Source organism: Felis catus, chromosome C2, assembly GCF_018350175.1.
Source record: "Felis catus isolate Fca126 chromosome C2, F.catus_Fca126_mat1.0, whole genome shotgun sequence".
Classification (NCBI taxonomy): Eukaryota; Metazoa; Chordata; class Mammalia; order Carnivora; family Felidae; genus Felis; species Felis catus.
The window spans coordinates 86,555,723-86,574,730 of record NC_058376.1 but is presented as its reverse complement, the minus strand read 5'-3'; the positions used below and the strand labels follow the sequence as shown (position 1 = coordinate 86,574,730).

Sequence of the window (19,008 nt, the reverse complement as noted above, 5' to 3'; positions counted from 1 at the left end):
TATATGTAGTTTATTGTATGTCAATTAGGCCTCAACAAGGTTGTAACAAAAATTAATTACCGGTGACCACACTAGAGGTCAGACCATATAGTTTTCTACTTTTATTTCATTTAAAAGAAGTACATGACTTGCTATAGACTTGAGCAGTTACTAACATTCCTGGGATTCAATTTTCTCAATTTTAAGAAAGAGTTGCCTCCTACTATGACAAAGTCTTTTTCATCATCTCTAATCTATGATATTCAAGCCACATTCTAGAATATGGAGGAAGTCCTAAACTCTGATACTTAAATCTTGATGATAAAAGAAAATTTTCTGGGATAAGGTTAGAGTGGCAGCATTACATATTCAACATGCAATCTATGACTTTGGCTTTTGTACCACCAGCTGCTATGGATTCTTCTAGTGATTTCTCAGTTTGTGAGGCATCTGTGAAAGATTATGTCTCAACCTAGGCTAATTCAGTCTCAGGATGACAAATCAGTTGGTAGGAGGATTTGAAGGAAACTAACGCCCTTGGGTCACTTGAGATTTCCCGTAGGCCTCATTCAGTTAGTATAAATTTATAGTGTCCATGAGATTGACATTGATGTAGGCTGAAAAACCTCAATTCTTTAAAATTCTGTTCCAAAAATCCTTCTCAAATGTTTACAGACAATGCTCTCTGGAATGATAAGAATTGAAAGGAATGTGAATAATTTTACCAATGTTAACTTTTTTCTCCAAATAATAATTTTAAGCCAAACAAATAAATAATGCTACCATTCATTGAATGCTTACTTGGTTCCAGGCACTGTGCTTAATGTTTTTCATATGTTATATTATTTAATTCTCAAAGCTATTCCAAGATTTTTTTTAAGTTTATTTATTTTGAGACAGAGAAAGAGAGGGAGAGACTCTGTGGGCAGGGTGAGGAGCAGGGGTGGGGGGCGGAGAGGGAGAGAGAATCCCAAGCTGGCAGTGTGGATCCAAAGGCAGGGCTGGATCCCATGAACCATGAAATCACAACTTGAGCTTAAATCAAGAATTGGACACTTAAATGACTGAGCTACCCAGGTGCCCCAAGATTATTATTTACTTTTTTACAAAACACAACAACAACAAAAACAAAATCTGAGGCATAACACTACTGAGATACATGCCCGATATCACACAGCTAGTGAAGCACCAGGCATGAACTAGTATTGTCACCATGATATTTCCAAACAATGATTTGAACCTGAATCATGGCTTTTGGATTCTGTTCCATTCCATGTCCCAGTGTCAGCACACACACATGGATGACATAAAAAATATGACATAATCAGATGACAAAGAAAAAATCTGGATTGATAGTACCATTTTCTAGAAAAAAAATTTTTATAAAAGTAATTTTTATAGTTCTGGTATTTATTATTTATACAGGTATCCCAAATGTCAACAAAATTAACACTGCTTTTTTATTAAAAATTTTTAACATATATTTATATTTGAGAGAGGGAGACAGAGCAGGAGAGGGGCAGAAAGAGAGGGAGACACAGAATCTCAAGCAGGCCCCAGGTACTGAGCTGTCAGCACAGAGCCCAAAGTGGGGCTCACACTCATGGACTGCGAGATCATGACCTTAGCTGAAGTCAGACACTTAACCAACTGAGCCACCCAGGCACCCCAACACTTTTTTTTAAGATTAACATAAAATTTATTCGACCCTTCTATCACTTCAGGAAGTAGGAAACCTGCACCCTTTCCCCACTACTCTAACTTCAGAGAGATGTTTATTAGCTGGTGTTTTCGTGTACACCAGCAGGTCTCATTTTCTATTCTTGCTGAACTTTGAGTGTTACTGTTATCTCATCCCCAGTGATTATTCTGTGTGCTCTGTCTTATACAAAACAGGAAGGGGCAAAGACTTTTCCTTGATTTCTTCAAAATCATGTCAATTATTTGTGTAGATGACTTCTCTGAAATTTTAAGACAACGGAAGAGGCAGTTACAGCACAAAGTTACATAGAAAACATTTTAAAACTGAATATTAGATAATCCCTTTCTTAAAACTCCTTCAATAGCTCTGCTAGAAGAAATTATGCATCAACTAGCTCTCTTCAGGCTCCAGTCTTCTGCCATATAATTTGAGCACTTCCCCTGTCTGACTAATCCCTCTCTCACTTTTCTTGTCGTCACTGAAACTCCCAAATTTGTGATAACTTTCCTTGCTGAACACTTGACTAATGCTTCCATATATTGTAATCCTCAGTCCTCATCTTCCACACCACAGGCACTTTCCTTTTCAAAAACATTTGTCTCCCTAAGAGGAATTCAGATGCTATCCACTCATATACACTTTTTAAAAAATCTCATTTCATATTTAATATACTAATACCTTGCTAATTTTGAAGTTATTTGTTTGGTGACCTTAACACAAACCAGAAAGTCAGCATAAATGGCTCCTGGGAAGCCAAAGTCACCCTCTCAGGCAATTTATTCATAAAAATAAAACTGTATGAGAAGTAGCAGTAATTATCAAAATGATAATAAAAACATTCAAAGAGTTTGTCTTAGTTGGAAAAAAACCCTCAAAAGGCAAAATTCCTTTAGTAAAAATGTATACTTTCATTAAAAAAAACTGAGCTGTAATAACTGTAAGATTCGCTCCTGGATATGGCATGCTCCCAGATGTGATAATACATCAATGGATTAGTTTATCATGTGATGAAAGGTTAGAAAATAGCAGTCATGATAAAAAATATGATGTACATGAAGATAAGCCAAGTCTGCTGCACAGTGTAATAGGAAAAAATAAATAAAAGGAAACTAAGACATTTATGTAGGATAAAAGAAAAAACAAAAAGCATTCCACTATTGGAATATAAGAGCCTTTTTTTAAATAGTAAGGGGCAGTATGAGGTTTTTAATTCAAGTCTTTGAAATTCACCGCTAGTTTTAAATCCAACATTACTAACTAGAAATCAGCAACTATATGATGTAAAATTTGTTTAAAAGAATCTTGTTGAAAGATTTATATATTCGACCACACATTTTAATAAGTGTAAAGAAGCATTAATTATTGACTGCCTGCTCTGTATGGCAAATCTTCAAGAAGATACCATTGACCTAGGCTTTAAAGTATGAATAAAGTTTACCAACTTTAGAGCCATGGGCATTCCAGGAGGAGGAGCACATAAGCAAAGGCACAAATGTGTCAACTTTTATTCCATCAGAAGGACACAAGATCACCATGAATGGGTAAAATATAGTTCCTATAATGAAAAGCCAAGGAGTCACTACTCTAATGAAACAAGTGATAGAACAGTTCATTTAAGTTAGGATAAGTACTTCTTAGGAGTTCTGATAGAGTAGATAAAAGTTCTGAATTTTCTCTTTTTTTTTTTTTTGAGGGTGCTAGACAGGCTTGGGAAGAGGATTCAACATTGAGGCAAGTTACTAACAAAGACATATACAAACAAATCTAAACAAATTTACAGGTCAGTCCTGTGATATGACTAATCCTATTGTCTAGTAAAACATCCAGAACACATTTTTCTCTATTTATATTAGTATTTATTATTTCTTTGTCATATGCATATATGTTACCGGTCAAGTAACTCCAAATACCTGGATCATCTAGACTTAGTACACAAGGAAATAAATAATATCCTAGAGTAGACTAGTGCCCATTCCAACAAAGAACGCATTCACCCTATCCCCTAAATCTCAGGCTCCCTTTCTATTCTCCTTCAATTCAAAGACCTTGTTTAGCCAGACGTTGAAGCTAGAAGTCCAGGGAATTTTACTCCTAGCGATTCACCTTAGTGCTCATCCATCCTCCTTATTTTTAAGTAATATGCTAATGTTTCAATATTGATGTTTTCAAAATAATAGTTTTCTACAAATGATGTAGCCACAAGTACACACAATATTAACAATTCATTATGTTTCATTTAGATCTCATGAGTGCATTACATCAAGTCCTAATAAGACAAGAAATATATTCTGAAAAGTACTGGATTCTACTTTTTGATATTTTAAGAGTGCATTCCTTTCTCTCATGAATTCAAATGCTGTACTTTCTGGGCTTAACCTCTATCTCAAGCTGTCAAGATGATAACCATCTGTATGATTGGTAATTGTTCTTTTTTATTATGTTTGACACACTTTTAATTGTTTCTATTGATTTATTCTTTTTAGCAACTGTATGTGGTGATCAGAATATTTAATACATGACTTTTCTGCTTTGTCTTCAAGCAGATGGTGTAAGTCGTGTTCAAATATGTATTTTAAAAAACCATTATCAAGACAGTATAATGAACTTTTGTACATGAAAAAAGTTTAAAGTTTTAGTAAGTTGGCTCTTGCTCCCATAAAGAAACTTTAACAATAAGATTTAAAGCAGATAGTAATCTAAAAAACACACACATAAATAAAAACAACTGAGCAAGCAATAGGGAAAAATAAAAATTTGATGACCAACAAAAGTTTCCATAGTAAGCTCAGAAATTTAGAGACCAGTTTGCTGAATTAAACAAAACTTCAAAGGCAATTATGTTTTCTACTTGGATTGTCCCATCCATCACTTTCCTCTCTTCCCCCTCTTTCTTAGTCACAAAAGGAATAGTAGAGGAAATTCTGCAGAGATTCTTACACATTGTGAAAATTGCCCAATCAGCTTTTTAGAAGCTGTAGAATCCCACTCACCATCAGATTGCAACAGGGTTTGGAAGCAGATTTCTACAAATTTTGTCTAATTGCCAATTATGGCAAAATAAACGGGACAATTTTCTTTCCTTCTCAACTATACATCTAAGTCGTTATACCATAAAAATGTATCCTATACCAGGTTGTCTTCTAGAATTTTTTGTATTTTCCTGAAACCCAATAATGTTCTTTTCTCTCCCACCATAACACCCCACTGCTGTGTGACTGTCTCTTTTAATCCCCCCAATACACTGTGCTAATAGGACTTTTCATGGAGGAAATACATGAGCTACTCTTAAACAACCAACTCTCCTACAGATTGACCCTTCTCCTCCGATTTTGCACCCAGATGCCCAAATCACCCATCTAAGCAGACATTTTCTATATCTTCACATGAAAAAGATAAATGAACTCTTTAGAAGGCAACATGAATTTTAAGATTGAAACTGAGAAAGCAAATCAAACTCCTCAATCTTTTTTACAGGACTAAAAAAAAAAATTGTATGTATGCTTACCTGTTGGCAGTCAGCAATGCCTTCTCTCTTTGTGTCAATGAAATTAATCTCAAAGCTTGTGTGAACTGTGTCTGACTCCAGAACACCAACTCCTTCTGCTATTGCCTGACAGCATCACCCTTAAGAGATTCTTTTGGCTTTGTGCTGTGGACATTTATGTCCTGTAAAAATGGTTGAATGGATAGTTTTATTTTGTGAAGGTTGGATAAATCTAATGACATTATGTTCTCATAAACGTTGCATGCATGTGAAACTGAAATTGGACATGATTAAGAGGAGTTCTTTCTGCCCATTTACCCTTTGTATCATATACCAGGTGCAGATATGTCAGGATGAGGGAATCTACATTTTAAGTCATTTTGGATGTTTAAGTAAGCCCTGAGTGAACATGAAGGTTGGATGAGTCAACTAGAATTTCAGAATTGGCCGGACTTACTGTGGAGCTAGGACTTGCAGCTGGCAACTGGGCAGTGATTCAGGAGATAGCTACTGCAAAGAGTAAAAAAAAAGTATGAGACTTACATGCCTATAATCAGCTTCTAACTTCTTTAAAAACAACCTTCATCCCTTGTGGTGGTTTCTTCTCTCACTCAAAGAGTTTCTGGATGTTAATTTTAATCTAATTTCACCAGGACACAAATGTGGGGTGAATAAAGGGCAAATCAGATGAGTAGCAGAGGGATTTTATCTGAACCTCAATCATTAACTGGTGCCTCTGGCTGAAAATACAAGAAAAATGAAAGTGACAGAAATAGCTAAAAGCAAATTTAAGAAGGGATGTTGGACTGCTCAAATCTAAAGAGTTATTAGAGGAAGGAGAAACTCAGAAATCAGTAAATGTAGTCTAAGAAGTTGGTAGAAGAAGAGGGGGAGGAGAGGGGAGGGAAACATGGAGAGAGGAGAAGGGGAGAGAAACATGGGGAAAAGGTATGGATTGAATTACTTGATTAGAGTTAGGTCCTCAGTTTAAGCTCAGTTTTGCTGTCATAAAATGACCCCCAACATCTCAGTAGCATATAATAACATTTCTTTCTCTTATGCTACATGTCTATCACAGATTAACTGCCAATGGGCAGTTCACTGTCTTCACTTAGGGCTGATTGACAAAGAGGCCTTCATGGAGGTTTCAGAGAGACCCAGCATGACAAAATCACAAGATAAAGGCTCAGAAGGACACGTTTCACCTCTGTTCACACTTCATTTGTCAAAGCAAGTCACATGGCCAAACCTGATGTCAATAGGGTGGGAATGTATATTTTGAACAATATATAATTGTCTAACACTATGTAACTAAAAATGTTTTGAACTTCATTAACAAGTAAAGATAAATGTCACTTCCCCCTTCTTGGGTGGTTTTGGTTGGGACATTTTGCAGAATGTCCTACAGTTTAGGTTTTTCTGATGTTTTTCTCATAATGAGACTGGGGTTATGGGTTTTTCGGGAAGGAAGATCACAAAGGAAAAGTGTCATTCTTATCACATGAAGTCTAGGATATATGTTATCAACATGATTCACCATTGTTGATGTTAACCTTGGGGGGAGTGTTTGTCAGATTTTTTCTGCTATAAAGTCCTCTGTTTTTCCTCTTTTCTTCATGCACTCTTTGGATGGAAAAAGAAACCACCAGACGGGAAACCACTATGCACAGCCCACACTTAAGGAATGGAGGTTTATGTTCCACCTCCTTGAGGGTCTTTCCAACCACTCCACAGGTGAGGATTCTGAGGTTTAAAGAGTTTAAAGAGTTTAAGACCAAGTTGACACAGTTATTAAGTGGCATCAAGATTGAAACCCACATCTTTCTGACTTATAAAACTATTCTTTTTTCAGTACTACACAAAAAAGAAGCATAAGAATAGGGAAATGGTTAGAAAAATAGAAGGGATATATCTATGAGTTGTTTCAGTGAAGCATGCTGGAAGGCATGGTGCCTTGATACTACAGACATTCAGATAACAATTCCTTAACTTGCTACCCACTAGCACTGGGACTAGAGAATTATGTTCCTTGATGTTTATAACACTATGCTACTATTATGCTGACATGGCCTACTAATAATCTGTCTTTCTATAAGTACATCCTGACTCCGTTCCAATCACTAGGCCACTTTTTGAATGGGAAAGCAAGTCCTTGGAGCATTGTATGTGTGTTGGGGGTTGGGGAGAAATAAAAGTGATTTTATCTTTACTTTTCATGGCCAGGGCCAGAAGATAGCTTCTAAGCTAAGTTCTAAAGAGTTTTTTTTTCTCTCTCTCTCTTTTAACAGAGTTACAATGCTAGATCTTCTTAATAAAAAGAAGGCATGTTTCTGTCACAGAAATAGTTTTTGGACAAATGAAAAACTGAGGCTGAGAAGCAAAGCAATAGGACATCAGGAGTGTGTTAAAAGTCTTGTGAGGGTTTTTTTTCCCTTTTTATCATAGAGATATAATTTAATGTTGACATTTTAATTTATGTGTCAGGTTCCATACCCAGTTTCTTTTGAAGTGTTATCGACAATGCAGTTCAAAGACAGAAACAATCATGCAATAGTACTGAATTGTGTTTTCTTAACTAGGATCAAATCCCTCTTCTTACAAAAAAAAAAAAAAAAGAAACTAAGTTACAGAGAATGTATAAAAATAAAACAGAGTTTGGGGACATTCTACACATTTTATATGATGAAAGTCTTTTCTTATCAATTTTTGTAAATAGAATAGAGAGTAGTACTTGGTGTTTGAGTCACATGTGCATATCATATACTAAATTGTAATCACATGATACCTTTGTACATGATTAGTTGAAATATTCTAATATGTAGTAATTTCTAGGTAGACTCAGCTCCTGGCTGACAAGAAGGAAGTCAAGTAATTTATCCCTATTTCTTTTCTTTTTAATGTTTATTTATTTTTGAGAGAGAGTAAGAGAGAGATACAGAGTACAAGTGGGGGAGGAGCAGAGAGAGAGAGAGAGAGAGAGAGAGAGAGAGAGAGAGAGAGAGAGAGAGAGAGAATCTGAAGCAGGCTCCAGGATCTGAGCCATAAGCACAGAGCCTGATGTGGGGCTCAAACTCACGAACCATGAGACCATGACCTGAGCTAAAGTCTGATACTTTACCAACTGAGCCACCCAGGTGCCACTACCTCTATTTCTTATACTATAGAGACATTTATACTTTCAGAAATAATTTTTGTCTTCAATTCCCAAGATTATCTGAACTTTCTGAGATTGTTACGTAAATCCTATATGAGAATTGAGCTTTTAGGCCAGGGACTGTTTTATTTATTACTGTGTCCCAGCACTTGGTACATTCTAGAACACTGTATATACTTAATAAATGTTTGTTAAATGAATATTGAATAAATGTTTTCAAGAGTAAAGCACTGTGTAAGTTTAAGATAGTCACAAAATACATAACTACATGTAAAATAAAAGGCTGTGTCTAACGTCTAAGATCATTAATTTCCCTCACATCAGAATAAAGCTTATTTTTATGAGATTGAAGGGGTGCAGGGTGAGATGCCCCAAAATATGCCACTTTGGCATAAAGACTACTTCAAGTTAAAAGTCATAAATACTCAGCAGATGCAGGAAAAGCTCTCTGCCTCCCCCACAACTGCCTAAATTTACACTGGAAAGCAGAGCCTGCAACAGGAAGAGAGCTAGTAACAGAGACTCCCCCTTACTTAAGGAACCTATCTGCATAATAGGGCAACCTGTTCTTCTAAACATCTCCTTGCACCTTCTTGCTAATGAACTTTTTCCCCTTTGTGTCCTCAGACCATCCCCTCTCCTTAGCTCAGGTAAGCTTCCTGTTGCCTCATTGTCTTTGGAATATCTTGTCTGGGTGGATTCCCATACACATGCTATTAAATTGGGTTTTCTACTATCAGTCTGTCTCAATTCCACTTTCTCAGGCAGCATTGGTGGATTGGCCCTACTTGGCAAGGAGTTTATTCTTGTTCAGTTAGACAGAAGTTGGGACCATGAGGTCATACTGCTATCCCTTGCAGGCTATGAGATGAGGGTGCCATGAAGTAATGGGTACCTAGATACTGTAATTTATAAGAAAAGTGTATATTTGGTCATTCAGATAACCAAAATATATTTCTCATATGTATTTGGTCTTTCTCCATGGTTCCTGACTTATGGCTCCCCAAACTCTTACAATTTCCTAAGTGTTGAGTGTAATAAAGGTATCTTATGTCATGTTTAATAGGGTGACCTTGGGAAAGCACTTAAGGATAGAGGCTTGTTGCCAGTGAAACCAAGCAAGTGATTAGAGAGCTGGAACTTCTGGTCCCGACCCCAGACCTTCTAGGAGAAGGGACAAGCTGGAGATTGAGTTGTCAATGGCCACTGATTTTATCAATCATGGCTATATAATGAAGCCTCCAAAAAACTCAGAAAGCTTCTGGTTGGTGAACACGTGGAGATTTGGGGAGAATGCTGCACCTGGAGAGGGCATGGATTCTCTATGCTGTTCCCATGTACCATACCTTGCCCTATGCATCTCTTTCATCTGGCTGTTCCTGAGTTATATACTTTTATAATACATTGGTGATCTAGTAAGTAAAATATTTCTGAGTTCTGTGAGCCACTCTAGCAAATTAATCAAACCCGAGGAGAGGGTAGTGAGAACCTCTGATTTATAGCCAGTCAGTCAGAAGTACAGTAACAATCTGGGCTGGTGACTGGCTTCCTGAAAAGGGGAGAGAGGGCAGTTTTGTAGGATGGAATACTTAAACTGTGGAATCTGATGGTACCTCTGGGTAGATGGTGTCAGAATTGAGTATAATGGAGTTAAGTTCATGGATACCTTGCAGTGTCTGAGTATTGCCTGTTGAAGGTGTAGGGAACTCCCTTCTCCAAACACTAGACATTTGGATCCCAGAACACCAAAAGAGTACCTCTAGGACATATGAGGTACGGTTCACAATATAATCCTAAGAAAAAAAGAGAATTTAAAATGGTACATATGGGACATTACAAATTTAGTATATATATGTATACATATATATGCTAAATACTAAATACTAATATATACACACGCATGAGGTTTGTTGAAAAGTTAAATGAGAAAATGCCGGTAAAGTATTTAGCATAATTTGTGACACATAATAAACTTAATAAATGTTTTGTTATCATATTTAAATACCCAGAAAGAGTGTTAGAGGGAAATTCACCAAGATAGTAATTGTGACTTTTTCTCAGGAGGTGTAGGTATGGATGAGTTTTATTTTCTTATTTACCCTTCTTTCCAGTTTTTTTAAACAATGAACATGTATTTCTTATATAATCAGAAAACAATGTTATAAACCTACTGATATAAAAAAAGAAATGAATACATAAAGTATAGCAGTTGTCTTTAATTTTATCTTCCAAATACTGGATCATTTTCTTATTTTACAGTTTGAAAAAGTTTTCTAAAATAACTCTTAGAAAAGCTTTGCTAAAATCTTTATGCTAAAATTAGATATTTTAAAATATGACAGAATTAATACATTAATACATATAATGAATCATTATCTTTTTTTCTGTTACTCTCACACTCACTATTGTCCTGAATATTATTTTCTTTTTCCAAGACAACCTACCTTGTTTATCTGACTCCAGAGTATAATTGCAAACTCAGATTCTAAGTTAGAAAGGTAGATTAAATGTCATCCATATCAAAATCAGAAATTTTCCAACAAAAAAGTGCAGGCTAAGAAATTTTCCCTTTTGTTGGTAATAAAACTAATAATAAGCAATGGCATCAGATATAAGACCATAGTTTCAGATTTTAGCTTGATACCCTTTCTTTTGCAAACCTCTCCTACTTCCCTGTGTTTTGTTCATCATAAATTTCTAGGTCATTGCCTACTTTGCCAAATTAGATTACTTTTTGAAATTTCTTTTAAAGCATAGGTGATCTCTGTGGCACCAGCGGATTATACAGATTGATTCTCAGTTTCAAGACTCATTACCAAACTGGTAACCACAGCATTTTACATGAGAAAAGGAAATGTCAGCTTATACCATTCAAGTTATACCTACTTACACAAATGTGTTCCTTTTGGGGAAAACAAAACACAATAACAACAAAAATTCCCACATTGCAGCAAATTGCTTTGCTTTCATAAAATTGACACTGTGTCTCATAACTCATGTTTCCTCTTGTGCTGGGCCTTCCAGGAAGCTCAGAACTAAATATGAGTTATCAAATCCCTTGTGAGGTACTTTTGGCATTGGTGTTTTTGTAATAACATGGCCTCCCAGCTTCATGTTTTTTTTTCCCACCTTCATTTTCCCTTTTCCTTGACCATATCATTTTACTGATATTGTTTCATTAAAAAATTCAAGTATTTTTTTTGGAATAAAGCATTATATAAATAAACAAGTGAAACAATTTTCATATGCTCTTTTCAATGTACCTGCTGGTATAGATATATACATTTAATAAGTCTTATTACACTTTATGAGTAACAAGTGTATTTTCATGCCTACTCAATGTTCACTGTAGAACAGCTCTATATTACTTATGTGAGGTTATGAAATAAAATGAATAATTTTAAGACTTAAAGTTCTTTAGCTGTATAAATTAGCATTGCTGTTGAATCTCCATTCAATTCAATTTTATCCATGTGGCATATCTTTTTCTACAGTTTTTGAAAGATATTTATAATTCAAGGTAGAATATACATGAAGTTATACAAATAAAATAAAGAAGCCTAATAGATATACATACATACACCCTCAAAGATGATTTCAACTTCTCTAGAACAGGAATTATACAATTATATTTATGCAGGTATCTCACATAAAAATTAACAGGATACCCAGAAAAACTTTTGGTTGGTAGTGGATGCTCAGATTATATCACCTACTGAGCTTTTTTTTTTTACCCACATGTTCTCCTAATAGAGATTCATTAACAATTGCCATGTTTGTTTATGTCAGTAAATCATAGTAGATAAGGTATGTTACATGTCATTTTATTCTAATTATAATTATCTGTATTGTGATATTAAGATATGAGAAAATTACAGCTTTAATTCCAGGTAATGTGTAATTTTATAGCTGTTAGTCTTAAGAAAAGTGATTTTTAAAAAAGATTTATTTATTTCGAGAGAGGAGTGAAAGCAGGGGAGGGGCAGAGGCACAGAGAGAGAGAGAGAGAGAGGGAGAGAGAGAGGGAGAATCCCAAGCAGGCTCCACACTGTCAGAGCAGAGCCCAACCTGGGGCTTGATCACGCAAACCACGAGATCATGACCTGAGCCAAAATCAAGTCAGACGCTTACCTGACTGAGCCACCCAGGTGCCCTGAAAACTGATTGTTTTATACATGTAAATCCACCATTAGCATATTTGTATGGTACAACATAACAAAAACTGTGCCTATGTAATCTGTAGGATATATGACCTCATCCTGTTCTATTCCTTATTAATACTAAACACAGATAACTAAGGAAATAGAGGCTTACATATCCACCTATTATATATAAAATATTCTATAGTTTCACCATGCTAAAAGTATTTTCACATACATTATTTTGGTGAATCCTCAAAATAGTCCTATGAGCTATATAAGCAAAATAGTGTAGACCTAACTTCAAATGTATGCCAGAGAGATCATGTGACTGATGGCCACATAGTAAAGTGACAATGCTAGGACTGGAAAGCAACTCTCTTCACTCTCAGTCCAGGATGTTTCTTTGCAAACCACTGCAACTTCTAAGTTTCTAAAAATCAATACCACCTTCTCCTCAGACTAATACAGAGCTTCTTGTGAAGCTGACCTTATCCTGCTCTATTCTTTATTAACACTAAACACATATAACTAAGGAAATAGAGACAGGTTTATATATCCACCTATTACTAAAATGTTCCCACACTGCATTTATATTGAGAGAAGACTAGCAACTTTTTAAAATGTTAAGGTTTGGACTTTCTTGGAGTCTTTTCAGACTTGTATATTTAAAACTTGCACAGATATTTTCAGTTTGCATACAGGGAAACTTCAGAAATTTTCCTTTACACATCTAAACACCATCTAATGCAGTAAGTATAGTTTTGTACATGAGTTCAAAGAACACAATTATTTTGAAATAAGGTATATTTAAAGCTAAATAAAAAATATAAAGTGTATTTTTTCAGAAAGAAAAAAACTATAATGTTAATAGGTATTTGAGATTATTTAAATGCCTTTTCATTCTTTTGAATTTTCCAAGTCTAGCATCTCAAATTCTCCAAGTCTAGCATCTCAAATTTACATGTAATCAGAACTCTTGAATTTCTTCCCTGTCTACCACACAAATGAGATATGTGCAGCCTCCCAGGCTTCTACAAATTATTAATTGCTTCTTTATTCTCCTTTTGCTCAGGCCAAAAATCTAAGTCTAATTTCTTGACTCCTCTCTTCAGAGGAGCATACATTAGAGAAAATATATTCTGAATTTGACCACTTCTGATAACCTCTCCTGCCATCCTTAAAATTTTGCCTAAAATCTTACTTGAATAGCCACCTACTTGGCTTCCCTATTTCCACTCTTGCCTACCCCAACTTCCCCCACCTCCCAGCCAATTCTCCACACAGCAGCCAGAATAGTTCTATTAATACATAATTCAGACCATATCATTCTGTTATTCTTCTCCAGTGGCTTCCTTAAGTTTTTCCCTAGGGCTGTATGAGATCTGTCCCTGGCCCACATCTCCCCCTTTCCACCACTACCCTCTTGTACCCACAGGTCACAGTGGCCTCCCTTTTCAACATTTATTAGCCTTTATTCCTGGCACCTACTTCCCCTGGCCTTTACAGAGTCTACTTCCTCAATTCATTCCTCTATGATCTCAATTTAGACAGGTCCTCCTGACTCTACCCAAGATATTACTTCTTCACCTTTCTGTTCTTGTCTATTTCCTCACCCTGCTTTGTTTTTCTTCATTGCACTATCACTATCTCACTTCTATTGAATGTACATTAATTTATAATCTGCTGTCCCCTCTAGGATGTTAGCGCCACTGAAGACAGCGACAACATCAACCAGTGCTCCATCCCTAATGCTTACTGCAGTTCCTGCTCAATAAATATTTTCTTTCAAGTTATAAAGTAGTACTTTATAATTAGAAATAAAATGCATACATACTTTTGCTAAGCATGAACCCAAACTCCAATTATAGACTGAGAACATTCTGCAAAGTGCAGCTTTGACAAAGGAAAAGAATGAGCTGTCAGGAGAATTGAGAGGTTAAATGAAGAAAGTGGAAGCTGAGCTGAGCCTGACCTGAAACAAGGCATTATAGAGGCTAAGCAGAAGAGAAATGATGGAAAAAGGAAAATAAGACTGCAATTAAAAATAGAAAGGTCACTGAGGCCAATTTCTGTGTTACGAGTGACTGAGTTCCAGAGAGAACCAAATTCTATAACTGGCTGTAGAGAGGGGTTTGACACAGGGCACAGGCTGCCAAGGTTATTACTCTGTAACAGAGCTCTGTGGACCCTTTAATGATGATGGCAGGTGCTCTGTTGAAAGGTTAGCTGCAGAGGACATCTGAGATGGAAAGTGAACAGCAAAGTGCATGACATGATATAGCTTAAATCTAGTAACTGCACAAGCAGAAGACCGAAATGTTCAATGCATAGAGACTGTAAACAGAACAGGCACATGAGATAGGGCCCCAACTGTTTTCAATGATCAGGTTTACTGGAATCTAAAATGAGATTAAATCTAAAATATCCACAAAAAGGGGTGCCTGGGTGGCTCAGTCGGTTAAGCATCCAACTTTGGCGCAGGTCATGATCTCGTGGTTCATGAACTGGAGACCTGCATCAGGCTCTGTGCTGACAGCTCAGAGCTGGAGCCTGCTTCAATTCTGTCTCCCTCTCTCTGCCCCTCCCCCCGCTCACATTCTCTCTCCCTCTCTCTCTCTCTCTCTTAAAAATGAATAAACATTAAAAAAATTTTAAATAAAGTATCTACAAAAAGAAAATATTCAAAGAGAAATTGTACTGGAAAGGAAGGAAGATAAGAGGAAAGATGGTTTACATGCATATGCCTATTGGGTTGACCATCCCTGGACAAATGGTGCTGTGAGGAGAAAACAAGAAGAAATCTGAAAATGGAATCAGAAATATTGCATACACACACACACACGTGCATGCACACATACTCACATATATGGCATGATACAGATGAACATGACTATGTGGAACCAATTTAAGATCTCTTGATAACCATTTGGCAGAACCTTGAATTCAAAGCCAGAATTCCTGGGGTCTAAAACAGGTCAGATCACAAAGTAGTTGAGAGATCTTATGTGAGTCATTTCACTACTCTGAATTTAACTTTTCTCATTGGTAAAATAATTTAACTACATGATTCCTAAAGTCCATTGCATTTCCAACAATCCCTGCGATTATAACCATTAGCATTGATTTGAGTTAGGTGAAGTAAATCACAACTCTAACACAGCTCCTAAGGATTAACTCTTTCTCTTATCTTGATTGTAGGTAATCAAATATCATTCACTCATCATCCACCTATCCTCCATTCAGCAAACATTTTTGAGTAACTTCTATATGCAAAGTACCACTCTAGGAGTTTCAAAAAGGTCCTTGCCCTTAAAGAACTTAATGTAATAATCCTTTACCAGGATTTACACTGTAGTTTTTAAAAGTTAATTTGTTTTCAGAACTTAGGTAAGACTCATTTGGCTAACTGATAACTTGGTTCTTTTGCCAACATGCAGATTTATATATATAGGTGTTTGCATCTGTGTTATCTCATGAATCATATTTGGATTTTATCTGCAAAGTTTGTTTGTATGTATATATACATATAAACATGCTGATGTAGGGCTTGAACTCAGATCATGACCTGAGCTGAAGTTGGACACTTAACCGACTGAGCCACCCAGGCGTGCCACAATAATCAGAGTATTTATAACTCAGTCTTACTGACTGATACACAGGACTCCAGCACCCAGTGGGTTCCACACTTGGGCATGGACAAAAGGATAGTATTGCTTGTGCAAGAAACTGCAAGAAGCCTCTGTGTTATCAATGAGTTGAGCCTGTTGGGTGGCTTGTGGAGAGCAGAGCATCCTCCCAGGGAGTTAACTTATGCATTAGCTTCTCTTAAGAGTCTGTTCACTAGAGAATGAATTTATTCCTCATTCCTTGCTCATCTTGATGATGGCCTCTACTACTTGGGGCTTTTTTAACAGTCCTCTCTGAAAAGTTGTCTTCTCATTATTCTGATTTACCACATATCCCTAGGATTCACTTAATTTTACCACAACTTTGTTTCACTTTGAAGTTTTTATTATCAGAAAAATAACTGAATCCTAAATATCCAAACAAGACTATTTTGGTTTTGGAATTTATGCCTCCTTTTTTAAGGAATGAAGAAAGACACCCCAGAGCGCCTGTGTTCTTCAACACAAAACCATCTACTGAATAAAAAAATCTCATACTTATTTAAGAGCCAGACAGTCATTTCCTCCTGCCCTGTTCTACCTAGTAATCCAGACATGTGTGGTTGGGTTTTTTTTTAAGTTTATTTTTATTTATTTTGAGAGAGAGTGATAGAGAGTAAGCAGGGGAGGGGCAGAGAAAAAGGGGAGACAGAGTCCCAAGCAGGCTCCTTGCTGTCAGCACAGAGCCCGACACAGGACTCAAACTCATGAACCATGAGATCATGACCTGAGTCACAGTCAAGAGTCAGACACCTAACCAACTGAGCCATCCAGGCTCCCCTAGAGATGTGCGGTTTTAAAGAGAAATCTAAAATTTCAAACAAAAAAAAATCATTATTATTTGCTTACTTGGAAAACAAAAATAAATATACAAACACAAGATAATAGACAAATTACTATTCCAATATAAATTATATTTGTCTTATCATTTTGTGAGAGGTGCTTAAAATACCACTCTCCAATGGCAGACATGGAAATGTACTGCTCAGCTCTGCCTTCAAAGAAGGACTTGCTGTAAATGTAGGGAATGCGGTGTCAGCTATCAGCCCCCAACCACTGGGTCTGGGTTGTACTACCAGGCGGCTGTGGAAAAGAGCAGATTTGGAAGCTAAAGACGAGGGGATTCTGGAAAGTTGAGTGGAGGAGTGAGACAAGGAGTACCAGCTGTTACCCTTAGACCAACTTTACCTGTGGCAGCTATAGTTTATCCCACTAACTTCTATTTTCTAAGTTCCTCTTAGGAAAAGAGGTCCACCAGAATACTGGAGGATATACTACCAAAGCAAGTGAAGAAGGAGTACACAAACGGACTGTGACAGACACAGAAATGTGCTGCTTATTCTTTCTCAAGGAATATGTTTCTGTCCGCTGTAAGGAAGCAGATGATAGCAGACAGCCCCTATTCACTGGCTTCTTCAGTTTGCCTCAACTGCAGAGAGCCAGGGCCTCATTTTTTGAGTGGTTGGCATCCAGTGACTGAGCAAGATGAAGGCATGGGGCCCTGTCCATTTCAGCCCATTACAATTTCTTCTCATGGAATGATCTGAAATCTCCCCTTGCCCAGTCTTGCTTCCTCACCCTTTCCCTTTCTTGTGTAGACATTTTGCTTATTGAACTCCCATCTCAGGACCCGCTTTTTCAGGGAACACAACCTGTGGCACTCACCCCCCTCTCTCACTCACATGTAACAGTGTCTCTTACTTTGCTCCCTCACCTCTTATGCTAAAGGGACAAGGAATGTTCAGGGTAGCCAACAGCACAGAGATCTGATGGTCAGAGTCTGGCAGAGTGGGAAAGGGCAAAGGGCAGGAATAAAATTATTTCTGTACTTTCTTACTTTTCATCTAAGTCACTAGATACAGATACCATCATTAATGGCATGGGAAACTTTTTGTCTGATGCATAGTATACCTTGCTGCTTAGGATAATAGCCAAATCTTTAAGAAACGGATCCATTTTCAAATGTTCTAAGGGTATTGATTGGTTAAAAAAATTTTTCAGTGACTCCTTTAGCAAATAAAATAGTGGCCTTTTAATCTATCTGTTTACAAATACAGAATTTCATGTCAGAATTATATAAATTATATTTTTTAAAAAACTAAAATAAAGCAACTATTCTAATTAATGCTGTCTCAAGGCTTGGGAGGAGAGGGGGGTGGTAAGAAAACTACTCTTACCGTTAGCCAAAGATGTATGTTTGAAAATATTTGAACTTCTACTTAATGTCTTCACATTGAAGATAACATTCCTTCCTCTTCTCCAACTTCTTAACCAGCTCCCACTTCCATACCTGTTCCTGGTGTTTACTCTTTAATGGAACTTAGCTCTGCCCCCGTGGCCTGATGCACAGAATTCTGGAGAGTGGCTGACAGTGCCAGCTTGGCCACAGGACCAGGACTAGCAGGAAGGGAACCAGGCCAGTTGGTTCAGGCACTTCTGTAGTAGTATAGCTGAGAACCACACAGATGGAGGGCAGCTTCTTACCACCCTGGGCTTTTTCACTTTTCCACAAAAATTCCAAGTGAGGGCTGAATAGGTTGATCTTCTCTCCATGTTTGTTTCTTCATCTGTATATTGACGACCTTCATGGGCACAGTCTTGCTGTGAAGCTTAACTGAGTTGGCAGGTCCAGCACAATGCCTGGTATGCCAAAGCTGCTCAAAAAGTGGGTGTGTTTGTTCATTTATTCCTGATCTTCTAGCAGGAATGTATAAAGATATGATGGATGCTCATATCTGAGCCCATGTACCAGTCACACCTAGCAGGGTAAAAGGAAAGGGAATCAATCCTTGAGGAGATCTCCTTATGGACAGGCCATAAGTTATTTTGCCTTCACTGCTTTGGTTTAAAACTGCTCCCTCACCCCATTCCTCTGGATTCCA

At 36.9% G+C, this 19,008-nt stretch overlaps 1 long non-coding RNA gene across 2 annotated transcripts in view; it reads right to left on the bottom strand.

Annotated features, from left to right (window-relative positions):
* Positions 1–19,008, bottom strand: part of LOC123380011 — a 442,540-nt gene that overhangs the window by 121,649 nt on the left and 301,883 nt on the right. For both annotated transcript variants that reach the window (XR_006585224.1, XR_006585225.1), the window contains exons 5-7: positions 9,986–10,112; positions 5,623–5,675; positions 5,187–5,347 (exon numbers count right to left, since the gene is read on the bottom strand). This is a non-coding gene — a long non-coding RNA (uncharacterized LOC123380011). The remainder of the gene's footprint in view (positions 1–5,186; positions 5,348–5,622; positions 5,676–9,985; positions 10,113–19,008) is intronic.